At 53.7% G+C, this 25,852-nt stretch overlaps 1 long non-coding RNA gene across 13 annotated transcripts in view; it reads right to left on the bottom strand.

Moving 5' to 3' along the window:
* LOC142048997 (uncharacterized) overlaps nucleotides 1–25,852 on the bottom strand; it is a 170,145-nt gene that overhangs the window by 18,665 nt on the left and 125,628 nt on the right. For 12 of the 13 annotated variants that reach the window (XR_012657589.1, XR_012657587.1, XR_012657586.1 and 9 more), the window contains one exon: nucleotides 19,411–19,520. The exons of the other annotated variant lie outside the window; for it this stretch is intronic. This is a non-coding gene — a long non-coding RNA (uncharacterized LOC142048997). The remainder of the gene's footprint in view (nucleotides 1–19,410; nucleotides 19,521–25,852) is intronic. 13 annotated transcript variants of the gene reach the window in all.

Below are 25,852 nucleotides of genomic sequence, written 5' to 3'. Positions count from 1 at the left end.
CCCTCCCAGTACATCCCAATCCCCTCCCAGTACATCCCAGTTCCCTGCCAGTATGTCCCAGTACATCCCAGTTCCCTCCCAGTACATCCCAGTTCCCTCCCAGTACATCCCAGTTCCCTCCCAGTTCCCTCCCACTACATCCCAGTACATCCCAGTTCCCTCCCAGTACATACCAGTTCCCTCCCAGTACATCCTACTACATACCAGTTCCCTCCCAGTTCCCTCACAGTACATCCCAGTACTTCACAGTTCCCTCCCAGTACATCCCAGTACGTCCCAGTTCCCCTCAGTACATAACACTTCCCTCCCAGTACATACCAGTACATCCCAGTGTCCTCACAGTACGTCCCAGTTCCCTCCCAGTACATCCCAGTTCCCTACCAGTACATCCCAGTTACCTCCCTGTTCCTTCCCAGTACATAACAGTTACCTCCCAGTACATCCCAGTAGATCCTGGTACATCCCAAATCCCTGCCAGTTCCACCCGGTACAACCCAGTACAAGCCTGTACATCCTAGTTCCTCCACAGTACATCCCAGGGCATCCCCGCACATTGTAGTGCCTCCCAGTACATCCCAGTTCCCTCCCAGTACTGGGAGGGACCTGGGATGTACTGGGAGGGAACTGGGACGTACTGGGAGGGAACTGGGATGTACTGGGATGTAATGGGACGGAACTGGGATGTATTGGGAGGCACTGGGAAAGAAGTGGTAGTGAACCGGGAGGGAATTGGGATGTACTGGGATGAACTGGTAGGGAACTGGGATGTACTGGCATGGAACGGGGATGTATTGGGATGTACAGGAACGGAACTGGAATGTACTGCGATGTACTGGGATGTACTGGGAGCGAACTGGGATTTACTGGGATGTACTGGGAGGAAACTGGGATATACTGGGAGGAAACTGGGATATACTGGGAGGCATTGGGAGGGAAGTGGGTGTCAACTGGGACATTCCAGTTTCCTCCCAGTACATCCCAGTTCCCTACCAGTGCAGCCCAGTACATCCCAGTTCCCTCCCAGTCCGTCCCAATCCCCTCCCAGTACATCCCAGTTCCCTGCCAGTATGTCCCAGTACATCCCAGTTCCCTCCCAGTACATCCCAGTTCCCTCCCAGTACATCCCAGTACATCCTGGTACATCCCAGTTCCCACCCAGTACATCCTACTACATACCAGTTCCCTCCCAGTTCACTCCCAGTACATCCCAGTACTTCACAGTTCCCTCCCAGTACATCCCAGTACGTCCCAGTTCCCCTCAGTACATAACACTTCCCTCCCAGTACATAACAGTACATCCCAGTGTCCTCCCAGTACGTCCCAGTTCCCTCCCAGTACATCCCAGTTCCCTACCAGTACATCCCAGTTACCTCCCTGTTCCTTCCCAGTACATAACAGTTACCTCCCAGTACATCCCAGTAGATCCTGGTACATCCCAAATCCCTGCCAGTTCCACCCGGTACAACCCAGTACAAGCCTGTACATCCTAGTTCCTCCACAGTACATCCCAGGGCATCCCCGCACATTGTAGTGCCTCCCAGTACATCCCAGTTCCCTCCCAGTACTGGGAGGGACCTGGGATGTACTGGGAGGGACCTGGGATGTACTGGGAGGGAACTGGGATGTACTGGGATGTAATGGGACGGAACTGGGATGTAATGGGACGGAACTGGGAAAGAAGTGGTAGTGAACCGGGAGGGAATTGGGATGTACGGGGATGAACTGGTATGAAACTGGGATGTACTGGCATGGAACGGGGATGTATTGGGATGGACAGGAACGGAACTGGAATGTACGGCGATGTATTGGGATGTACTGGGAGTGAACTGGGATTTACTGGGATATACTGGGAGGAAACTGGGATATACTGGGAGGAAACTGGGATATACTGGGAGGAAACTGGGAGGGAAGTGGGTGTCAACTGGGACATTCCAGTTTCCTCCCAGTACATCCCAGTTCCCTACCAGTGCAGCCCAGTACATCCCAGATCCCTCCCAGTCCCTCCCAGTCCCTCCCAGTACATCCCAGTTCCCTCACAGTACATGCCAGTTCCCTCCCAGTACATCCCAGTTCCCTCCCAGTTCCATTCCAGTACATCCCAGTACATGCCAGTTGCCTCCCAGTTTCCTCTAAGTACATCCCAGTACTTTAAAGTTCCCTCCCAGTACATCCCAGTTCCCTCACAGTACATCCCAGTACTTCACAGTTCACTCCCACTACATCCCAGTACGTCCCAGTTCCCCCTTGGTACATAACACTTCCCTCCCAATACATCCAAGTTCCCTCCCAGTACATCCCAATCCCCTCCCAGTACATCCCAGTTCCCTGCCAGTATGTCCCAGTACATCCCAGTTCCCTCCCAGTACATACCAGTTCCCTCCCAGTACATCCCAGTTCCCTCCCAGTTCCCTCCCACTACATCCCAGTTCCCTCCCAGTACATACCAGTTCCCTCCCAGTACATCCCAGTACATCCTGGTACATCCCAGTTCCCTCCCAGTTCACTCCCAGTACATCCCAGTACTTCACAGTTCCATCCCAGTACATCCCAGTACGCACCAGTTCCCCTCAGTACATAACACTTCCCTCCCAGTACATAACAGTACATCCCAGTGTCCTCACAGTACATCCCAGTTCCCTACCAGTACGTCCCAGTTACCTCCCAGTTCACTCCCAGTACATAACAGTTACCTCCCAGTACATCCCAGTAGATCCTGGTACATCCCAAATCCCTGCCAGTTCCACCCGGTACAACCCAGTACAAGCCTGTACATCCTAGTTCCTCCACAGTACATCCCAGGGCATCCCCGCACATTGTAGTGCCTCCCAGTACATCCCAGTTCCCTCCCAGTACTGGGAGGGACCTGGGATGTACTGGGAGGGAACTGGGATGTACTGGGATGTAATGGGACGGAACTGGGATGTAATGGGACGGAACTGGGAAAGAAGTGGTAGTGAACCGGGAGGGAATTGGGATGTACGGGGATGAACTGGTAGGGAACTGGGATGTACTGGCATGGAACGGGGATGTATTGGGATGTACAGGAACAGAACTGGAATGTACAGCGATGTATTGGCATGTACTGGCAGCGAGCTGGGATTTACTGGGATGTACTGGGAGGAAACTGGGATATACTGGGAGGAAACTGGGATATACTGGGAGGCATTGGGAGGGAAGTGGGTGTCAACTGGGACATTCCAGTTTCCTCCCAGTACATCCCAGTTCCCTACCAGTGCAGCCCAGTACATCCCAGTTCCCTCCCAGTCCGTCCCAATCCCCTCCCAGTACATCCCAGTTCCCTGCCAGTATGTCCCAGTACATCCCAGTTCCCTCCCAGTACATACCAGTTCCCTCCCAGTACATCCCAGTACATCCTGGTACATCCCAGTTCCCACCCAGTACATCCTACCACATACCAGTTCCCTCCCAGTTCACTCCCAGTACATCCCAGTACTTCACAGTTCCATCCCAGTACATCCCAGTACGCACCGGTTCCCCTCTGTACATAACACTTCCCTCCCAGTACATAACAGTACATCCCAGTGTCCTCACAGTACGTCCCAGTTCCCTCCCAGTACATCCCAGTTCCCTACCAGTACGTCCCAGTTCCCTCCCAGTTCACTCCCAGTACATAACAGTTACCTCCCAGTACATCCCAGTACATCCCAGTAGATCCTGGTACATCCCAAATCCCTGCCAGTTCCACCCGGTACAACCCAGTACAAGCCTGTACATCCTAGTTCCTCCACAGTACATCCCAGGGCATCCCCGCACATTGTAGTGCCTCCCAGTACATCCCAGGTCCCTCCCAGTACTGGGAGGGACCTGGGATTAACTGGGAGGGACCTGGGATGTACTGGGAGGGACCTGGGATGTACTGGGAGGGACCTGGGATGTGCTGGGATGTAATGGGACGGAACTGGGATGTAATGGGACGGAACTGGGAAAGAAGTGGTAGTGAACCGGGAGGGAATTGGGATGTACGGGGATGAACTGGTAGGGAACTGGGATGTACTGGCATGGAACGGGGATGTATTGGGATGTACAGGAACGGAACTGGAATGTACTGCGATGTACTGGGATGTACTGGGAGCAAACTGGGATTTACTGGGATGTACTGGGAGGAAACTGGGATATACTGGGAGGCATTGGGAGGGAAGTGGGTGTCAACTGGGACATTCCAGTTTCCTCCCAGTACATCCCAGCTCCCTACCAGTGCAGCCCAGTACATCCCAGATCCCTCCCAGTACATCCCAGTTCCCTCCCAGTCCGTCCCAGTACATCCCAGTACATCCCAGTTCCCTCACAGTACATCCCAGTTCCCTCACAGTTCACACACAGTTCACTCCCAGTTCCATTCCAGTACATCCCAGTACATGCCACTTTCCTCCAAGTAAACCCCAGTTCCCTCCCACTACATCCAAGTTCCCTCCCACTTCCCTCTAAGTACATCCCAGTACTTCACAGTTCACTCCCAGTACATCCCAGTTCCCCCTCGGTACATAACAGTTCCCTCCCAGTACACCCCAGTACATCCCAGTTCCCTCCCAGTATGTCCCACTACATCCCAGTTCCCTCCCAGTCCATCCCAGTTCCCTCCCAGTAAATCCCAATTCCCAACACTTTCCACCCAGTACATCCCAGTTCCCTCCCAGTACATACCAGTTCCCTCCCACTACATCCCAGTACTTCACAGTTCCCTCCCAGTTCCCTCCCAGTTCCCTCCCAGTACATCCCAGTTCCCTCTAAGTACATCCCAATACTTCATAGTTCCCTCCCAGCACGTCCCAGTACGTCCCAGTTCCCCTCAGTACATAACACTTCCCTCCCAGTACATACCAGTACATCCCAGTGTCCTCACAGTACGTCCCTGTTCCCTCCCAGTACATCCCATTACGTCCCAGTTCCCCTCAGTACATAACACTTCCCTCCCAGTACATACCAGTACATCCCAGTGTCCTCACAGTACATCCCAGTTCCCTCCCAGTACATCCCAGTTCTCTCCCAGTTCACTCCCAGTACACAACAGTTACCTCCCAGTACATCCCAGTACATCCCAGTAGATCCTGGTACATCCCAAATCCCTGCCAGTTCCACCCGGTACAACCGAGTACAAGCCTGTACTTCCTAGTTCCTCCACAGTACATCCCAGGGCATCCCCGCACATTGTAGTGCCTCCCAGTACATCCCAGTTCCCTCCCAGTACTGGGAGGGACCTGGGATGTACTGGGAGGGAACTGGGATGTACTGGGATGTAATGGGACGGAACTGGGATGTATTGGGAGGCACTGGGAAAGAAGTGGTAGTGAACCGGGAGGGAATTGGGATGTACGGGGATGAACTGGTGGTGAACTGGGATGTACTGGCATGGAACGGGGATGTATTGGGATGTACAGGAACGGAACTGGAATGTACTGGGATGTACTGGGATGTACTGGGAGCGAACTGGGATTTACTGGGATGTACTGGGAGGAAACTGGGATATACTGGGAGGAAACTGGGATATACTGGGAGGCATTGGGAGGGAAGTGGGTGTCAACTGGGACATTCCAGTTTCCTCCCAGTACATCCCAGTTCCCTACCAGTGCAGCCCAGTACATCCCAGTTCCCTCCCAGTCCGTCCCAATCCCCTCCCAGTACATACCAGTTCCCTCCCAGTACATCCCAGTACATCCTGGTACATCCCAGTTCCCACCCAGTACATCCTACTACATACCAGTTCCCTCCCAGTTCACTCCCAGTACATCCCAGTACTTCACAGTTCCCTCCCAGTACATCCCAGTACGTCCCAGTTCCCCTCTGTACATAACACTTCCCTCCCAGTACATACCAGTACATCCCAGTGTCCTCACACTACGTCCCAGTTCCCTCCCAGTACATCCCAGTTCCCTACCAGTACATCCCAGTTACCTCCCTGTTCCTTCCCAGTACATAACAGTTACCTCCCAGTACATCCCAGTACATCCCAGTACATCCCAAATCCCTGCCAGTTCCACCCGGTACAACCCAGTACAAGCCTGTACATCCTAGTTCCTCCACATTACATCCCAGGGCATCCCCGCACATTGTAGTGCCTCCCACTACATCCCAGTTCCCTCCCAGTCCGTCCCAGTTCCCTCCCAGTCCGTCCCAGTTCCCTCCCAGTACATCCTACTACATTCCAGTTCCCTCCCAGTTCACTCCCAGTACCTCCCAGTTCCATCCCAATTCCTTCCCAGTACACAGCAGTTACCTCCCAGTACATCCCAGTTCCATCCCAGTACATCACAGTTCCCACCCAGTACATCCATGTTCCCTCTAAGTACATCCCAGTACTTCACAGTTCCCTCCCAGCACATCCCAGTACGTCCCAGTTCCCCTCAGTACATAACACTTCCCTCCCAGTACATCCCAGTTCCCTACCAGTTCACTCCCAGTACATGACAGTTACCTCCCAGTACATCCCAGTACATCCCAGTAGATCCTGGTACATCCCAAATCCCTGCCAGTTCCACCCGGTACAACCCAGTACAAGCCTGTACATCCTAGTTCCTCCACAGTACATCCCAGGGCATCCCCGCACATTGTAGTGCCTCCCAGTACATCCCAGTTCCCTCCCAGTACTGGGATGTAATGGGACGGAACTGGGAAAGAAGTGGTAGTGAACCGGGAGGGAATTGGGATGTACGGGGATGAACTGGTAGGAAACTGGGATGTACTGGCATGGAACGGGGATGTATTGGGATGTACAGGAACGGAACTGGAATGTACTGCGATGTACTGGGATGTACTGGGAGCAAACTGGGATTTACTGGGGTGTACTGGGAGGAAACTGGGATATACTGGGAGGCACTGGGAGGGAAGTGGGTGTCAACTGGGACATTCCAGTTTCCTCCCAGTACATCCCAGTTCCATACCAGTATGTCTAAGTACATCCCATTTCCCTCCCAGTCCGTCCCAGTTCCCTCCCAGTCCGTCCCAGTTACCTCACAGTACATCCCAGTTCCCTCACAGTTCACACACAGTTCACTCCCAGTTCCATTCCAGTACATCCCAGTATATGCCAGTTGCCTCCCAGTTTCCTCTAAGTACATCCCAGTACTTCAAAGTTCCCTCCCAGTACATCCCAGTTCCCTCTAAGTACATCCCAGTACTTCACAGTTCACTCCCACTACATCCCAGTACGTCCCAGTTCCCCCTTTGTACATAACACTTCCCTCCCAATACATCCCAATTCCCTCCCATTACATCCCAATTCCCTCTAAGTTCATCCCAGTTCCCTCCCAGTACATACCAGTTCCCTCCCAGTACATCCCAGTACATCCCAGTTCCCTCCCAGTACATACCAGTTCCCTCCCAGTACATCCCAGTACATCCTGGTACATCCCGGTCCCCACCCAGTACATACTACTACATACCAGTTCCCTCCCAGTACATCCCAGTACGTCCCAGTTCCCCTCAGTACATAACACTTCCCTCCCAGTACATAACAGTACATCCCAGTGTCCTCACAGTACGTCCCAGTTCCCTCCCAGTACATCCCAGTTCCCTACCAGTACATCCCAGTTCCCTACCAGTACATCCCAGTTCCCTCCCTGTTCCTTCCCAGTACATAACAGTTACCTCCCAGTACATCCCAGTACATCCCAGTAGATCCTGGTACATCCCAAATCCCTGCTAGTTCCACCCGGTACAACCCAGTACAAGCCTGTACATCCTAGTTCCTCCACAGTACATCCCAGGACATCCCCGCACATTGTAGTGCCTCCCAGTACATCCCAGGTCCCTCCCAGTACTGGGAGGGAACTGGGATGTACTGGGAGGGACCTGGGATGTACTGGGAGGGAACTGGGATGTACTGGGAGGGAACTGGGACGGAACTGGGATGTATTGGGAGGCACTGGGAAAGAAGTGGTAGTGAACCGGGAGGGAATTGGGATGTACGGGGATGAACTGGTAGGAAACTGGGATGTACTGCCATGGAACGGGGATGTATTGGGATGTACAGGAACGGAACTGGAATGTACTGCGATGTACTGGGATGTACTGGGAGCGAACTGGGATTTACTGGGATGTACTGGGAGGAAAGTGGGATATACTGGGAGGAAACTGGGAGGAAAGTGGGTGTCAACTGGGACATCCCAGTTCCCTCCCAGTACATCCCAGTTCCCTCACAGTTCACACACAGTTCACTCCCAGTTCCATTCCAGTACATCCCAGTACATGCCAGTTCCCTCCCAGTACATCACACTACATCCCAGTTCCCTCCCAGTTCCTGCTAAGTACATCCCAGTACTTCACAGTTCCCTCCCAGCACATCCCAGTACGTCCCAGTTCCCCTCAGTACATAACACTTCCCTCCCAGTACATACCAGTACATCCCAGTGTCCTCACAGTACGTCCCAGTTCCCTCCCAGTACATAACAGTTCCCTCCCAGTCCGTCCCAATCCCCTCCCTGTACGTCCCAGTTCCCTGCCAGTATGTCCCAGTACATCCCAGTTCCCTCCCAGTACATACCAGTTCCCTCCCAGTAAATCCCAGTTCCCTCCCAGTTCCCTCCCACTACATCCCAGTTCCCTCCCAGTACATACCAGTTCCCTCCCAGTACATCCCAGTTCCCACCCAGTACATCCTACTACATACCAGTTCCCTCCCAGTTCACTCCCAGGACATCCCAGTACTTCACAGTTCCCTCCCAGTACATCCCAGTACGTCCCAGTTCCCCTCAGTACATAACACTTCCCTCCCAGTACATACCAGTACATCCCAGTGTCCTCACAGTACGTCCCAGTTCCCTCCCAGTACATCCCAGTTCCCTACCAGTACATCCCAGTTCCCTCCCAGTTCCTTCCCAGTACATAACAGTTACCTCCCAGTACATCCCAGTACATCCCAGTAGATCCTGGTACATCCCAAATCCCTGCCAGTTCCACCCGGTACAACCCAGTACAAGCCTGTACATCCTAGTTCCTCCACAGTACATCCCAGGGCATCCCCGCACATTGTAGTGCCTCCCAGTACATCCCAGTTCCCTCCCAGTACTGGGAGGGACCTGGGATGTACTGGGAGGGAACTGGGACGTACTGGGTGGGAACTGGGATGTACTGGGAGGGAACTGGGATGTAATGGGATGTATTGGGAGGCACTGGGAAAGAAGTGGTAGTGAACCGGGAGGGAATTGGGATGTACGGGGATGAACTGGTAGGGAACTGGGATGTACTGGCATGGAACGGGGATGTATTGGGATGTACAGGAACGGAACTGGAATGTACTGCGATGTACTGGGATGTACTGGGGGCAAACTGGGATTTACTGGGATGTACTGGGAGGAAACTGGGATATACTGGGAGCAAACTGGGATTTACTGGGGTGTACTGGGAGGGAAGTGGGTGTCAACTGGGACATTCTAGTTTCCTCCCAGTACATCCCAGTTCCCTCCCAGTCCGTCCCAGTTCCCTCCCAGTCCGTCCCAGTTCCCTGCCAGTATGTCCCAGTACATCCCAGTTCCCTCCCAGTTCACTCCCAGTACCTCCCAGTTCCATCCCAATTCCTTCCCAGTACACAGCAGTTACCTCCCAGTACATCCCAGTTCCATCCCAGTACATCCCAGTACTTCACAGTTCCCACCCAGTACATCCCAGTTCCCTCTAAGTACATCCCAGCACTTCACAGTTCCCTCCCAGCACATCCCAGTACGTCCCAGTTCCCCTCAGTACAACACACTTCCCTCCCAGTACATCCCAGTTCCCTACCAGTTCACTCCCAGTACATGACAGTTACCTCCCAGTACATCCCAGTACATCCCAGTAGATCCTGGTACATCCCAAATCCCTGCCAGTTCCACCCGGTACAACCCAGTACAAGCCTGTACATCCTAGTTCCTCCACAGTACATCCCAGGACATCCCCGCACATTGTAGTGCCTCCCAGTACATCCCAGTTCCCTCCCAGTACTGGGATGTAATGGGACGGAACTGGGAAAGAAGTGGTAGTGAACCGGGAGGGAATTGGGATGTACGGGGATGAACTGGTAGGGAACTGGGATGTACTGGCATGGAACGGGGATGTATTGGGATGTACAGGAACAGAACTGGAATGTACAGCGATGTACTGGGATGTACTGGGAGCAAACTGGGATTTACTGGGATGTACTGGGAGGAAACTGGGATATACTGGGAGGCACTGGGAGGGAAGTGGGTGTCAACTGGGACATTCCAGTTTCCACCCAGTACATCCCAGTTCCCTACGAGTACATCCCAGTTCCCTCCCAGTCCGTCCCAGTACATCCCAGTACATCCCAGTTCCCTCCCAGTACATCCCAGTTCCCTCACAGTTCACACACAGTTCACTCCCAGTTCCATTCCAGTACATCCCAGTACATGCCACTTTCCTCCAAGTAAATCCCAGTTCCCTCCCACTACATCCAAGTTCCCTCCCACTTCCCTCTAAGTACATCCCAGTACTTCACAGTTCACTCCCAGTACATCCCAGTTCCCCCTCGGTACATAACAGTTCCCTCCCAGTACACCCCAGTACATCCCAGTTCCCTCCCAGTCCGTCCCACTACATCCCAGTTCCCTCCCAGTCCATCCCAGTTCCCTCCCAGTAAATCCCAATTCCCAACACTTTCCACCCAGTACATCCCAGTTCCCTCCCAGTACATCCCAGTTCCCTCTAAGTACATCCCAGTACTTCACAGTTCCCTCCCAGTTCACTCCCAGTACATCCCAGTTCCCTCTAAGTACATCCCAGTACTTCATAGTTCCCTCCCAGCACATCCCAGTACGTCCCAGTTCCCCTCAGTACATAACACTTCCCTCCCAGTACATAACAGTACATCCCAGTGTCCTCACAGTACGTCCCAGTTCCCTCCCAGTTCACTCCCAGTACACAACAGTTACCTCCCAGTACATCCTAGTAGATCCTAGGACATTTCAAATCCCTGCCAGTTCCACCCGGTACAACCCAGTACAAGCCTGTACATCCTAGTTCCTCCACAGTACATCCCAGGGCATCCCCGCACATTGTAGTGCCTCCCAGTACATCCCAGTTCCCTCCCAGTACTGGGAGAGACCTGGGATGTACTGGGAGGGACCTGGGATGTACTGGGAGGGAACTGGGACGTACGGGGATGTAATGGGACGGAACTGGCATGTATTGGGAGGCACTGGGAAAGAAGTGGTAGTGAACCGGGAGGGAATTGGGATGTACTGGGATGAACTGGTAGGAAACTGGGATGTACTGGCATGGAACGGGGATGTATTGGGATGTACAGGAACGGAACTGGAATGTACTGCGATGTATTGGGAGCAAACTGGGATTTACTGGGATATACTGGGAGGCATTGGGTGGGAAGTGGGTGTCAACTGGGACATTCCAGTTTCCTCCCAGTACATCCCAGTTCCCTACCAGTGCAGCCCAGTACATCCCAGTTCCCTCCCAGTCCGTCCCAGTTCCCTCCCAGTACATCCCAGTTCCCTCACAGTTCACACACAGTTCACTCCCAGTTCCATTCCAGTACATCCCAGTACATGCCAGTTGCCTCCCAGTTTCCTCTAAGTACATCCCAATACTTCAAAGTTCCCTCCCAGTACATCACAGTTCCCTCTAAGTACATCCCAGTACTTCACAGTTCACTCCCAATACATCCCAGTACGTCCCAGTTCCCCCTTGGTACATAACACTTGCCTCCCAATACATCCAAGTTCCCTCCCAGTACATCCCAATCCACTCCCAGTACATACCAGTTCCCTCCCAGTACGTCCCAGTTCCCTACCAGTACATCCCAGTTCCCTCCCACTACATACCAGTTCCCTCCCAGTTCCTTCCCAGTACATAACAGTTACCTCCCAGTACATCCTAGTAGATCCTAGGACATCCCAAATCCCTGCCAGTTCCACCCGGTACAACCCAGTACAAGCCTGTACATCCTAGTTCCTCCACAGTACATCCCAAGGCATCACCGCACATTGTAGTGCCTCCCAGTACATCCCAGGTCCCTCCCAGTACTGGGAGGGAACTGGGATGTACTGGGAGGGAACTGGGATGTACTGGGAGGGAACTGGGATGTACTGGGATGTAATGGGACGGAACTGGGATGTACTGGGACGGAACTGGGAAAGAAGTGGTAGTGAACCGGGAGGGAATTGGGATGTACGGGGATGAACTGGTAGGGAACTGGGATGTACTGGCATGGAACGGGGATGTATTGGGATGTACAGGAATGGAAATGGAATGTACAGCGATGTACTGGGATGTACTGGGAGCAAACTGGGATTTACTGGGATGTACTGGGAGGAAACTGGGATATACTGGGAGGCACTGGGAGGGAAGTGGGTGTCAACTGGGACATTCCAGTTTCCTCCCAGTACATCCCAGTTCCCTACCAGTGCAGCCCAGTACATCCCAGATCCCTCCCAGTACATCCCAGATCCCTCCCAGTACATCCCAGTTCCCTCACAGTTCACACACAGTTTACTCCCAGTTCCATTCCAGTACATCCCAGTACATGCCACTATCCTCCAAGTAAATCCCAGTTCCCTCCCACTACATCCAAGTTCCCTCCCACTTCCCTCTAAGTACATCCCAGTACTTCACAGTTCACTCCCAGTACATCCCAGTTCCCCCTCGGTACATACCAGTTCCCTCCCAGTACACCCCAGTACATCCCAGTTCCCTCCCAGTATGTCCCACTACATCCCAGTTCCCTCCCAGTAAATCCCAATTCCCAACACTTTCCACCCAGTACATCCCAGTTCCCTCCCAGTTCACTCCCAGTTCCCTCTAAGCACATCCCACTACTTCATAGTTCCCTCCCAGCACATCCCAGTACGTCCCAGTTCCCCTCAGTACATAACACTTCCCTCCCAGTACATAACAGTACATCCCAGTGTCCTCACAGTACGTCCCAGTTCCCTCCCAGTTCACACCCAGTACATAACAGTTACCTCCCAGTACATCCCAGTACATCCTAGTAGATCCTAGGACATTTCAAATCCCTGCCAGTTCCACCCGGTACAACCCAGTACAAGCCTGTACATCCTAGTTCCTCCACAGTACATCCCAGGACATCCCAGTTCCCTCCCAGTACATACCAGTTCCCTCCCAGTACATCCCAGTACATCCTGGTACATCCCAGTTCCCACCCAGTACATCCTACTACATACCAGTTCCCTCCCAGTTCACTCCCAGTACATCCCAGTACTTCACAGTTCCATCCCAGGACATCCCAGTACGCACCAGTTCCCCTCAGTACATAACACTTCCCTCCCAGTACATACCAGTACATCCCAGTGTCCTCACAGTACGTCCCAGTTCCCTACCAGTACGTCCCAGTTCCCTACCAGTACGTCCCAGTTCCCTACCAGTACGTCCCAGTTCCCTACCAGTACGTCCTAGTCCCCTCCCAGTTCACTCCCAGTACATAACAGTTACCTCCCAGTACATCCCAAATCCCTGCTAGTTCCACCCGGTACAACCCAGTACAAGCCTGTACATCCTAGTTCATCCACAGTACATCCCAGGGCATCCCTGCACATTGTAGTGCCTCCCAGTACTGGGAGGGACCTGGGATGTACTGGGAGGGACCTGGGATGTACTGGGAGGGACCTGGGATGTACTGGGAGGGAACTGGGATGTACTGGGATGTAATGGGACGGAACTGGCATGTATTGGGAGGCACTGGGAAAGAAGTGGTAGCGAACCGGGAGGGAATTGGGATGTACGGGGATGAACTGGTAGGAAACTGGGATGTACTGGCATGGAACGGGGATGTATTGGGATGTACAGGCACGGAACTGGAATGTACTGGGAGCGAACTCGGATTTACTGGGATGTACTGGGAGGAAACTGGGATATACTGGGAGGAAACTGGGAGGGAAGTGGGTGTCAACTGGGACATTCCAGTTTCCTCCCAGTACATCCCAGTTCCCTACCAGTGCATCCCAGTCCGTTCCAGTTCCCTCCCATTCCGTCCCAGTTCCCTCCCAGTCCGTCCCAGTACATCCCAGTTCCCTCCCAGTACATCCTACTACATCCCAGTTCCCTCCAGTACATCTCAGTTCTCTCCCATTTCCCTCTAAGTACACCCCAGTACTTCACAGTTCCCTCCCAGTTCCCTCACAGTTCACACACAGTTCACTCCCAGTTCCATTCCAGTACATCCCAGTACATGCCAGTTCCCTCCCAGTACATCACACTACATCGCAGTACATCACAGTTCCTGCTAAGTACATCCCAGTACTTCACAGTTCCCTCCCAGCACATCCCAGTTCCATCCCAGTACATCCCAGTAGTTCACAGTTCCCTCCCGGTACATCCCAGTTTCCTCCCTGTACATCCCAGTACTTCACAGTTCCCTCCCAGCACATCCCAATACGTCCCAGTTCCCCTCAGTACATAACACTTCCCTCCCAGTACATAACAGTTACCTCCCAGTACATCCCAGTACATCCTAGTAGATCCTAGGACATTTCAAATCCCTGCCAGTTCCACCTGGTACAACCCAGTACAAGCCTGTACAGCCTAGTTCCTCCACAGTACATCCCTGGGCATCCCCGCACATTGTAGTGCCTCCCACTACATCCCAGTTCCGTCCCAGTAAATCCCAGTTCCCTCCCAGTTCCCTCCCACTACATCCCAGTTCCCTCCCAGTACATACCAGTTCCCTCCCAGTACATCCCAGTACATCCTGGTACATCCCAGTTCCCACCCAGTACATCCTACTACATACCAGTTCCCTCCCAGTTCACTCCCAGTACATCCCAGTACTTCACAGTTCCATCCCAGTACATCCCAGTACGTCCCAGTTCCCCTCAGTACATAACAGTAGATCCCAGTGACCTCACAGTACGTCCCAGTTCCCTCCCAGTACATCCCAGTTTCCTAACACTACATCTCAGTTCCCTCCCTGTTCCTTCCCAGTACATAACAATTACCTCCCAGTACATCCCAGTACATCCCAGTAGATCCTGGTACATCCCAAATCCCTGCCAGTTCCACCCGGTACAACCCAGTACAAGCCTGTACATCCTAGTTCCTCCACAGTACATCCCAGGGCATCCCCGCACATTGTAGTGCCTCCCAGTACATCCCAGTTCCCTCCCAGTACTGGGAGGGACCTGGGATGTACTGGGAGGGAACTGGGATGTACTGGGAGGGAACTGGGATGTACTGGGAGGGAACTGGGATGTACTGGGATGTATTGGGAGGCACTGGGAAAGAAGTGGTAGCGAACCGGGAGGGAACTGGGATGTACGGGGATGAACTGGTAGGAAACTGGGATGTACTGGCATGGAACGGGGATGTATTGGGATGTACAGGAACAGAACTGGAATGTACAGCGATGGGATGTACTGGCAGCGAGCTGGGATTTACTGGGATGTACTGGGAGGAAACTGGGATATACTGAGAGGCACTGGGAGGGAAGTGGGTGTCAACTGGGACATTCCAGTTTCCTCCCAGTACATCCCAGTTCCCTCCCACTATGTCCCAGTTCCCTCCCAGTAAATCCCAATTCCCAACACTTACCTCCCAGTACATCCCAGTTCCCTACCAGTACATCCCAGTTCCCTACCAGTACATCCCAGTTCCCTCCCAGTACATCCCAGTAAATCCTGCAACATCCCAGTTCCCTCCCAGTACATCCTACTACATACCAGTTCCCTCCTAGTTCCATCCCAGTACATCCCAGTACTTCACAGTTCCCTCCCAGTACATCCCAGTTCCCTCTAAGTACATCCCAGTACTTCACAGTTCCCTCCCAGCACATCCCAGTACGTCCCAGTTCCCCTCAGTACATAGCACTTCCTTCCCAGTACATACCAGTACATCCCAGTGTCCTCACAGTACGTCCCAGTTCCCTACCAGTACGTCCCAGTTCCCTACCACTACATCCCAGTTCCCTACCAGTACATCCCAGTTCCCTACCAGTACATCCCAGTTCCCTACCAGTACATCCCAGTTCCCTCCCTGTTCCTTCCCAGTACATAACAGTTACCTTTCAGTACATCCCAGTACATCCCAGTAGATCCTGGTACATCCCAAATCCCTGCCAGTTCCACCCGGTACAACCCAGTACAAGCCTGTACATCCTAGTTCCTCCACAGTACATCCCAGGGCATCCCCGCACATTGTAGTGCCTCCCAGTACATCCCAGGTCCCTCCCAGTACTGGGAGGGACCTGGGATGTACTGGGAGGGAACTGGGATGTACTGGGATGTATTGGGAGGCACTGGGAAAGAAGTGGTAGCCAACCGGGAGGGAATTGGGATGTACGGGGATGTACTGGCATGGAACGGGGATGTATTGGGATGTACAGGAACGGAACTGGAATGTACGGCGATGTATTGGGATGTACTGGGAGCAAACTGGGATTTACTGGGATGTACTGGGCGGAAACTGGGATATGCTGGGAGGAAACTGGGATATACTGGGAGGAAACTGGGAGGGAAGTGGGTGTCAACTGGGACATTCCAGTTTCCTCCCAGTACATCCCAGTTCCCTACCAGTGCAGCCCAGTACATCCCAGATCCCTCCAGTCCGTCCCAGTTCCCTCCCACTACATCCAAGTTCCTTCCCAGTTCACACACAGTTCACTCCCAGTTCCATTCCAGTACATCCCAGTACATGCCAATTGCCTCCCAGCTTCCTCTAAGTACATCCCAGTACTTCAAAGTTCCCTCCCAGTACATCCCAGTTCCCTCTAAGTACATCCCACTACTTCACAGTTCACTCCCACTACATCCCAGTACGTCCCAGTTCCCCCTTGGTACATAACACTTCCCTCCCAATACATCCAAGTTCCCTCCCAGTACATCCCAATCCCCTCCCAGTACATCCCAGTTCCCTGCCAGTATGTCCCAGTACATCCCAGTGTCCTCACAGTACGTCCCAGTTCCCTCCCAGTACATCCCAGTTCCCTCTAAGTACGTCCCAGTTCCCTCCCAGTACATAACAGTTACCTCCCAGTACATAACAGTACATCCCAAATCCCTGCCAGTTCCACCCGGTAGAACCCAGTACAAGCCTGTACATCCTAGTTCCTCCACAGTACATCCCAGGGCATCCCCGCACATTGTAGTGCCTCCCAGTACATCCCAGCTCCCTCCCAGTACTGGGAGGGACCTGGGATGTACTGGGAGGGAACTGGGATGTACTGGGATGTAATGGGACGGAACTGGGATGTATTGGGAGGCACTGGGAAAGAAGTGGTAGTGAACCGGGAGGGAATTGGGATGTACGGGGATGAACTGGTAGGGAACTGGGATGTACTGGCATGGAACGGGGATGTATTGGGATGTACAGGAACGGAACTGGAATGTACTGCGATGTACTGGGATGTACTGGGAGCGAACTGGGATTTACTGGGATGTACTGGGAGGAAAGTGGGATATACTGGGAGGAAACTGGGAGGGAAGTGGGTGTCAACTGGGACATTCCCGTTTCCCTCCAGTACATCCCAGTTCCATACCAGTGCATCCCAGTACATCCCAGTTCCCTCACTGTTCACACACAGTTCACTCCCAGTTCCATTCCAGTACATGCCACTTTCCTCCAAGTAAATCCCAGTTCCCTCCCACTACATGCAAGTTCCCTCCCAGTACATCCCGGTACATCCCAGTTCCCACCCAGTACATCCAAGTTCCCTCTAAGTACATCCCAGTACTTCACAGTTCCCTCCCAGCACATCCCAGTACGTCCCAGTGTCCTCACAGTACATCCCAGTTCCCTACCAGTACATCCCAGTTCCCTACCAGTACATCCCAGTTCCCTACCAGTACATCCCAGTTCCCTACCAGTACATCCCAGTTCCCTACCAGTACATCCCAGTTCCCTACCAGTTCCTTCCCAGTACATAAGAGTTACCTCCCAGTACATCCCAAATCCCTGCCAGTTCCACCCGGTACAACCCAGTACAAGCCTGTACATCCTAGTTCCTCCAAAGTACATCCCAGGACATCCCCGCACATTGTAGTGCCTCCCAGTACGTCCCAGTTCCCTCCCAGTACGTCCCAGAACATCCCAGTTCCGTCCCAGTTCCCTACCAGTGCGTCCTAGTTCCCTCCCAGTACGTCCCAGTTCCCTCTTAGTCCATTCCAGTTCCCTCCAGTATATCCCAGTACATCCCAGTTCCCTCCAGTACATCTCAGTTCTCTCCCATTTCCCTCCAAGTACATCCCAGTTCCCGCCCAGTACATCCCAGTTCCCTCACAGTTCACACACAGTTCACTCCCAGTTCCCTCCCAGTACATCACACTACATCCCAGTTCCCTCCCAGTGTCTGCTAAGTACATCCCAGTACTTCACAGTTCCCTCCCAGCACATCCCAGTACGTCCCAGTTCCCCTCAGTACATAACACTTCCCTCCCAGTACATACCAGTACATCCCAGTGTCCTCACAGTACATCCCAGTGTCCTCACAATGCATCCCAGTGTCCTCACAATGCATCCCAGTTCCCTCCCAATGCATCCCAGTTCCCTCCCAATGCATCCCAGTTCCCTCCCAATGCATCCCAGTTCCCTCCCAATGCATCCCAGTTCCCTCCCAATGCATCCCAGTTCCCTCCCAGTTACTTCCCAGTACACAACAGTTACTTCCCAGTACATCTGAGTACACCCTGGTACATCCCAAATTCCTGCCAGTTCCACCCGGTACAACCCAGTACAAGCCTGTACATCCTAGTTCCTCCACAGTACATCCCAGGACATCCCAGTTCCGTCCCAGTTCCCTACCAGTGCGTCCTAGTTCCCTCCCAGTACAACCCAGTAGATCCTGGTACGTCCCCGTTCCCCACACTGTACGTCCCCGTTCCCCGCACTGTACTGGGAGGACAACCGAGCCTGCGCAGTGATTGACATACGGAACGAGCAGGTTTGTACCCATCTCTAGACAAGACAATAATGACTATGTATGAGTATGTAAAATTTTCATCTATAAATTGTAGGGGAAAGGGGCGTGAGGTACGCACGCCAGGAGGAGCGATCCCCCGTGCATCCGGCGCCGTGAATAAAGAATGCCTGCTCTTTAATACTAAATTGGTGTTGAGGAGTCGTTTCCGATTTTAACGCGTTTTTCGGTAACACAGGGAGTCAGATCAAGAGAGCCAGAGAACAACACAATACCGACAGGCTACAGGACAGAGCAGGAAGAATAAAAAAAAAAAAAAACGAAGCCAGAGCCAGGCAGAGAGAGGCGGAGAAAGAAAAAGGAGCCACAGGCTACAGGACAGAGAGAGGGAGGACTGAAAAGACGGGGAGGCAGGGAGACACTCAGAGCGAGATGGAGAGAGAAGGTGCGGGGGGGGGGGGGGGGGCGCAAAAAAAAAAAGTAAATTTTGCAGCAGGTAAGGAAAGAGAGGGGGCCGGGGGAGAGACAGGGAGGGCCCAGGACGCACAAGAGAGGCAACGGGGCCCCAGTGGCCCAGGACTCACCGCGACTCTCGCTCTCAGCGCTGCTGGCACAATTTAGCCGTTCAGATGCTTCTTTCCCCTCCTCTCCTCCCTGCCTCTTCTGCAGCTCCAGACTCTAGGCCGTCCTCCACCTGAAGAGAATACGTGGGTGTCTTACAGCTCTTACCAGATGAGGCTTCCTAGGCACGTAGCCTAGCTCGCTCGTGCACTACACGCCCGTACCGAGCTCCGGGTTACGCGTACAGACCCTACGGTGCACGTTGGTGGCCTGGCCCGCTGCGGGCTATGAAGGGGGATCCTTCCTCCCCCACCTGCATGGACAGGCTCTCTCTTGCCTGCGGCAGGAAGGCAGCTGGCAGCCAGAGCCCCTTCAGTTTCTTCTTCTTTACCTTTCGTTGGCGTCTCCAGCTTCAGCCGAGGCAGCTCCTGTCCGCAGCCGGGAAGGGCTTTGTCTATCCCTTTTCGGCCCTGCGCTGCGAGGACGGGCAGAGAGAAGCCATGCGAGCCTGAGACGGCCGCAGGCAACGGCATCCCCGGGGGAAGGACAGGCAACCACGTCCTCAGCACGGTCTCTGGGAGAGGGGAAGAAGAAACAGCGACCGTCATTACCGTCGATCGACCCTGGCCAAAGCCTCTCCTTCCGCAGGGGCTTCTGGACACACCGCTCCCTCCCCACGCTACTGCTAAGGGCCCCTGCGCCAAGGGGGAATCCAGTGCGCTTGAGGGACGGCTTGCTGCCTTCACGACAGGGCCTGGGGGCGGCCTAAGGCTATGCAGCACGCTTATGGGGAGGTGCCGGAGCTGGGGGCAGGCGCACGGGGCAAGGGGGGCCAGGGGAAGCTGAGCGGGACCTCCGGTGGGCCGGGGAGGCGGCCATCATCTGCGCCCTGGGCACGGGGAAAAGGTCATCGTCCTCCTCCTTTCCCTCTTCCCTTCTGTCAGCTCCCAGGGAACTCACCGCTTCTCAGGAAGCGGCCGCACCCGCAAGCCCCCAGTAATCAACACGAATCCAACCCCAAAAATACACCTCGCGTACCGTACGCGCCACGGCCGCCCGGCACCCGAGCGCCGGAAGACCACGCCTCCCGCCACGCCCGGCGAACCACGTGACAGGGCCGGCAGCCACTGCGCCAGGAATACAGCTCCCGGCATGCTCTGCGGCACAACCCGGCCGCCCGGCAGCCGCAAGGACTACAGCTCCCGGCATGCTCTGCGGCACAACCCAGCCGGCCGGCGGCCGGTTTGATGCGGAGCCACCCAGCATCCCTGCGAGCACAGCTGCAGGCGCAACAGCAGTTACGCAGGCACAACTAGGCACTAAACAAAGGCTTTCCAACACTGGAGGTCTAGAACAGGTAGACATTAGCACAGAAGCACAAGGGGCTCTGTCACCCTGCACAAATCTCCCCGTGCCTACACACGCACACGTTCAGAAGTTAGTTATCAGAAAACGCCCGACTCAGCCATTTGCCACAGTCACGAGACTCACGACATGATAACACGACATGACACACGAGGTGGGCTCAGAGTTTTAAGGCAAGAAATACCTCCCACGCCCCCCACCCGAGATCTTTCAGGGTCCACACCTGCCATCGCCCCGCACCAAACCTACCCGGCCAAAGGCTTTCAGGTGGCCCGAAACACTGTACACAGAAAATAACCAGGGACAGACCTGCATTGTTCGGAAGCGAACGATGCCCGACCGGGGCTCCTCTGCGGGGCACGGAGCCCCCCGGCCCCGCCCGGAGACACACACCCGCCCCCCGCTGCCCGAACTCACCCACCAGCGCTCTCCGGCCCCCGGACACGGCCGCGCTGCTCTCTCAGGCGGCTGCCGCAGGCGAGGCTCGGGCACCGCCAGGCCTCCAGCCGTCCCGAGGGGCTGCCGGCCACCGCAGGGGATGGCTGCCGGCGGCCGGACCGCCGCGGCGCTCCCCGCCCAGCTCCGAGCAGGCTCCGCCGGCCGCGGGCTTCCCACGCCGGGCCGCAGAGGGGCCCCGGCACCGCACAGGGACGCCTCGCGACCCGGCCGCCACACGCACCGGCCCTTCGGCCTCCACACGCACCGCTCCCGCCCCCGCTCCGACGCGCCGCGCACGCGCCACCGGAAGCCCGAGCCCCGCGGGGCGGCCCTTAAAGGGCGGCCGGAAGGAACGGCCCCCACCGGCCCCGCCACCGCGCCCAGCCGGTGAGCGCCAGCGTCCCCTGCTGGCCGGGCCGCGCTCAGCTCGCGAGGGCGCCGAGGGCCGGGCGGGGCGGGACGCGCCGGCTCGGGGCCAGCGCCTTCTCGGGGCGAGCGGGAAACCCCTGCGGGCCCCGGTCACGGCCGGGCACAGCCGCGCGCCCTCCGAGAGCTGCTGAACGGGGCTGCCGCTCGTGACACATACCGAGCCGTCTGCGACGGGAGCGGGCAGAGGAGGAAGGGGCCGGCTGGGGCCCGGGGGGCCGCCCCCCTACTCACAGTTCCCTCACAGTTCCCTCACAGTTCCCTCACAGTTCCCTCACAGTTCCCTCACAGTTCCCTCACAGTTCCCTCACAGTTCCCTCACAGTTCATCCCAGGGACGGAACTGGGACCTACTGTGAGGCACTGGGAAAGAAGTGGGAGGAAGCCGGGACAGACCAATATAGCCCAGTATGGACTAGACCAATATAGCCCAGTATGGACTAGACCAATATAGCCCAGTATGGACTGGAGGGAACTGCGAGGGAACCGCGAGAGAACCCCACAGAACAAACCATGGGGCACGAGAAGGCAGAGAATTAAGAATTAGGGACAGGGAGCCAGAAAAAAAAAAGAAAAAAACCAAAGGGAGACAGAGAGCAAAAGGAATCGCAATGCGTACGGAGAGAAGAGAGAAACAATTCTAGCATAGGGTCACGGGGGAGCCAGGGACAGCAAGATGGAGAAAGGACAGAAGCTACAGGCTACAGGGCAGAGAGGGAAGAATTAATGAATAGACACAGAGAGATGGGCAGAAAGACATGGAGAAAGGCTAAAGATCACACGGCCTACAGGGAAGAGAGAAGAGAGGGAGGAATTTTAAAAACAGGGGCAAGAAGCCAGAGAGAGGGAGAGAGAAGCAACAATAAATGGGGACAAGCCACAGGGCAGCGAGGAGGGAATCGATGAATAAGAACAGGAGGCCAAAGAGAACACAATGTAGAATGGAAAAAAGGAACAGCGGCCTACAGGGAAGGAGGAATTAAAGATCAGGGACTGGGAGGCAGACAGAGACACATGAAGAAACAAGTGAAAAAAAAAAAAAAAACACAAACCAACAGCAATGGGCTACAAAGACAGAGAGGGAGGAAATGAGGAAATAAAACATCGCAGCAAGGAGCTGGACAGAGAGAGATGAGGACAAACAAATAGCACGGGTCCACGTGACAGAGAACGTGGAATTAGAACACAGAGAGAGGGAGCCGGACAGAGAGAGAGGCCGAGAGAAACATCTAGACAGGCTACAGCGGGCAGAGGCAGGAATTAAAACCTAGGGACAGGGAGCTGGACAGAGAGAGATGGAGGTCACAGGGAACAGCGGTGGCTGCAGGAAGAACAGGAATTCATGAATAGGGAAAGGGAGCTGGACAGAGAAGAACTCAGAAAGGCAAGAACAGTAGCAGGGTACAGAGCAGAGAAGACGAATTAAAAAGCACGGGGGGAGCGTTGAGGCAGACAGAGAGAGATTAAGAAAAAAGTCACGGGCTACGTGGCAAAGCAGGAGGAATTCAGAAACGAGGATGGGAACCAAGGGAGAGTGTGCCGGTGAAGGATAACGGGCATTAAAAGTGAGGGACGGGGAGCTGGGAAAAGCGAGGCAGAGAAAAACAGAATCACAGAGAGAATCACACAAAGCCAAAAAAGAAGAAACTGAACAACAGGAACAGGTGTAACCAAAGCGATGAAATCAACCAACCAGAGACGGTGTTCCATTACGGGAACATGGAGCGTACCAATCAGCGCACCTGTCGATCTGCATTTTAGTGCCTAGGCGATCGTTAATGTCAGCAGAACAACAGACAACATGCTTCTGTCAGAAAAGGATGACAAAACGCGGTTTCGCTTAGCGGACTGAGAAAACTAGCCAAGACTGCCAAGAGTAAGAGCCGAGAAGCTAAAAGGTAATTCCGGCAGGGGGAGATCGCGACCACCGACTCACAGACCACCACCGACCCAACTAACACCACCTACTCAGAAGAGAACAACGGAAGAGGACAACCGAGCCTGCGCAGTGATTGACATACGGAACGAGCAAGTTTGTACCCATCGCTAGACAAGACAATAATGACTATGTATGAGTATGTAAAACTTTAATCTACAAATTGTACAGGAAAGGTGCGTGAGGTACGCACGCCAGGAGGAGCGATCCCCCGTGCATCCGGCGCCGTGAATATAGAATGCCTGCTCTTTAATACTAAATTGGTGTTGAGGAGTCGTTTCCGATTTTAACGCGTTTTTCGGTAACAGTTTTGGCACCCCAGGTGGGAACCTGCTTTTGAATCTCGACGGATCCGTGGGATCGTGGGACCTGCAGCCGGCCCCGAGGAATTCTCCGGGAGAGCTTCCGATCCCCGGGCCAGAGAATTCTGAGCAAGATCCCCTGGATTGAGGTAAACAAGGCATTCTTTGAAGAAGAAACTTAGGTAGAATAATACGTGGGGTTAGTTTCCCACATAGGATAGGACAGCGGGTTTGAGTCCCACAGGCCTGCCCGTAAGGCGCGGCGAAAGCCACGCAGGGTTGGGGCCAAGAGGTGCCTCGGTTGGTAAGTCTCTGCTAGGCGAAAGCCTGTGGAGCGGGACCCGAGGGTAGGGGAGTCTTCAACAGGGGGTTGAAGTCTCCAGGGATATCTAGCAGGGGGCTACAGATCCCAGTGGCAGATTTCCAGTGAGACCTCTAACGGGGGTTGGAGTCCCTCTGACTAGTAGTTGTGATAGTGCACTATCACAACTACTAGTCGACTGGGAGACGGGAGCATTACTGAGTAGGAAACCTATCCCACAGAGAACACCTTTGGGATGTATTTTGAAGCACTGGAAAGACGTCGGGGGCGGTGACCCACTAACTCGGAAACCATTAATTGAATATTGCAATCATTGGTGGCCAACGTATCAATTGGAAGGTGGGCACAAATGGCCAGAACATGAGACATTGCAATATCGTACCATCTTGCAATTAATGTTGTTTTGTAAAAAGGGAAGGCAAATGGGAAGAAGTGGCATATGTTGATTTGTTCTTTACACCGTGGAATCATCCCGAGCAGCAGAAACAGCGTGAGGTATGTCCACAAGATTCTACGGCAATGTTTCTGAAAAGAGGAAAACGTGGTGAGAACTTGAAAGAGTGTTGCTCTACTTGTGATACTGGATACTTCGCTTGATGAAACTGACAAGAAAATAGTATGGAATACAGCCAGAAGGCAGGTGCAGGGAGCACATGCTAACGGGAATTTACAGAGAACAATGAATAAGAATTTTCCATCTACAAATCCCGAGTGGGACCCTTATCAGCCAGGACCCAGGGGAATGTTGACTCGATGTCAGAGAGAGATTTTATTTGGAGTAAGACAAGCAATGCCAAAAGCAATAAATTGGTCAAAATTTATGAAGTGAGACAAGAATTAAGTGAGTCCCCTTCAGCCTTTATGGAAAGACTGAAGGTGACCACCAGAAAATATACTCATTTGAACCCAGAAAAACCAGAAAAAGCAATTCAGTTGGTCTCTATATTCATAAGACAATCAGCCCCAGATGGGGGCGGGGGGAGAGAAAACAACCTTCAGAAACTAGAACAACCTGAATCCAGAGATCTGGGTTAAATGCTTGAAGTAGCTCGGCATGAAGGAGACCAGGGGAATCAACCCTAGCTGAACACCTGGTTACACTGAAGCTAGGGAATGAAGAAATAGAATTTTTGGTAGATACGGGAGCCACTTATTTGGTATTGAATACACGTGAAGAGAAATTTGATCATAAATCAGTAGATGTTGCTAGCGCAACAGGGCAAAGAAAAATTAGCCCCTCTCAGAGCCATTAAAGTTTAAATTGGAGAAGCAATGGGCAACTCACCAGTTTCTGCATATGCCTGAATGTCCACTGCCTCTGTTATGACGAGATCTATTAGGTCAATTAGATGCTCAAGTAACTTTTAAAGATGGAGAGATTAAATCACTAATACCAGAATCAAAAGCCACAGAGGCGAGAGCGTTTATGTTACAGGATTCCTCCAGGGAGGAACGGGTTCCCAAGGAAGTGGAAAACGTAGTAATTCCTTTGGTTTGAGCGAGCGGAGCTCCGGAGCGATCTAAGTGGGCAGAGCCAGTAAAAGTAACCTTAAAGCCTGGAGCCAAGCCCGTAAGACAAAAACAATACCCTATTAAGCGAGAGGCTCGAAAAGGATTAGAGAAGTTAATTATAAAATTTTTCAGAATATGAGCTTTTAGTGGAATGTGAATCAGAAT

The sequence above is a fragment of the Phalacrocorax aristotelis genome, chromosome 30 (assembly GCF_949628215.1).
Source record: "Phalacrocorax aristotelis chromosome 30, bGulAri2.1, whole genome shotgun sequence".
Lineage (NCBI taxonomy): Eukaryota > Metazoa > Chordata > Aves > Suliformes > Phalacrocoracidae > Phalacrocorax > Phalacrocorax aristotelis.
The sequence above is the reverse complement of the archived record's forward strand: the minus strand, read 5'-3'. Positions and strand labels throughout refer to the sequence as shown.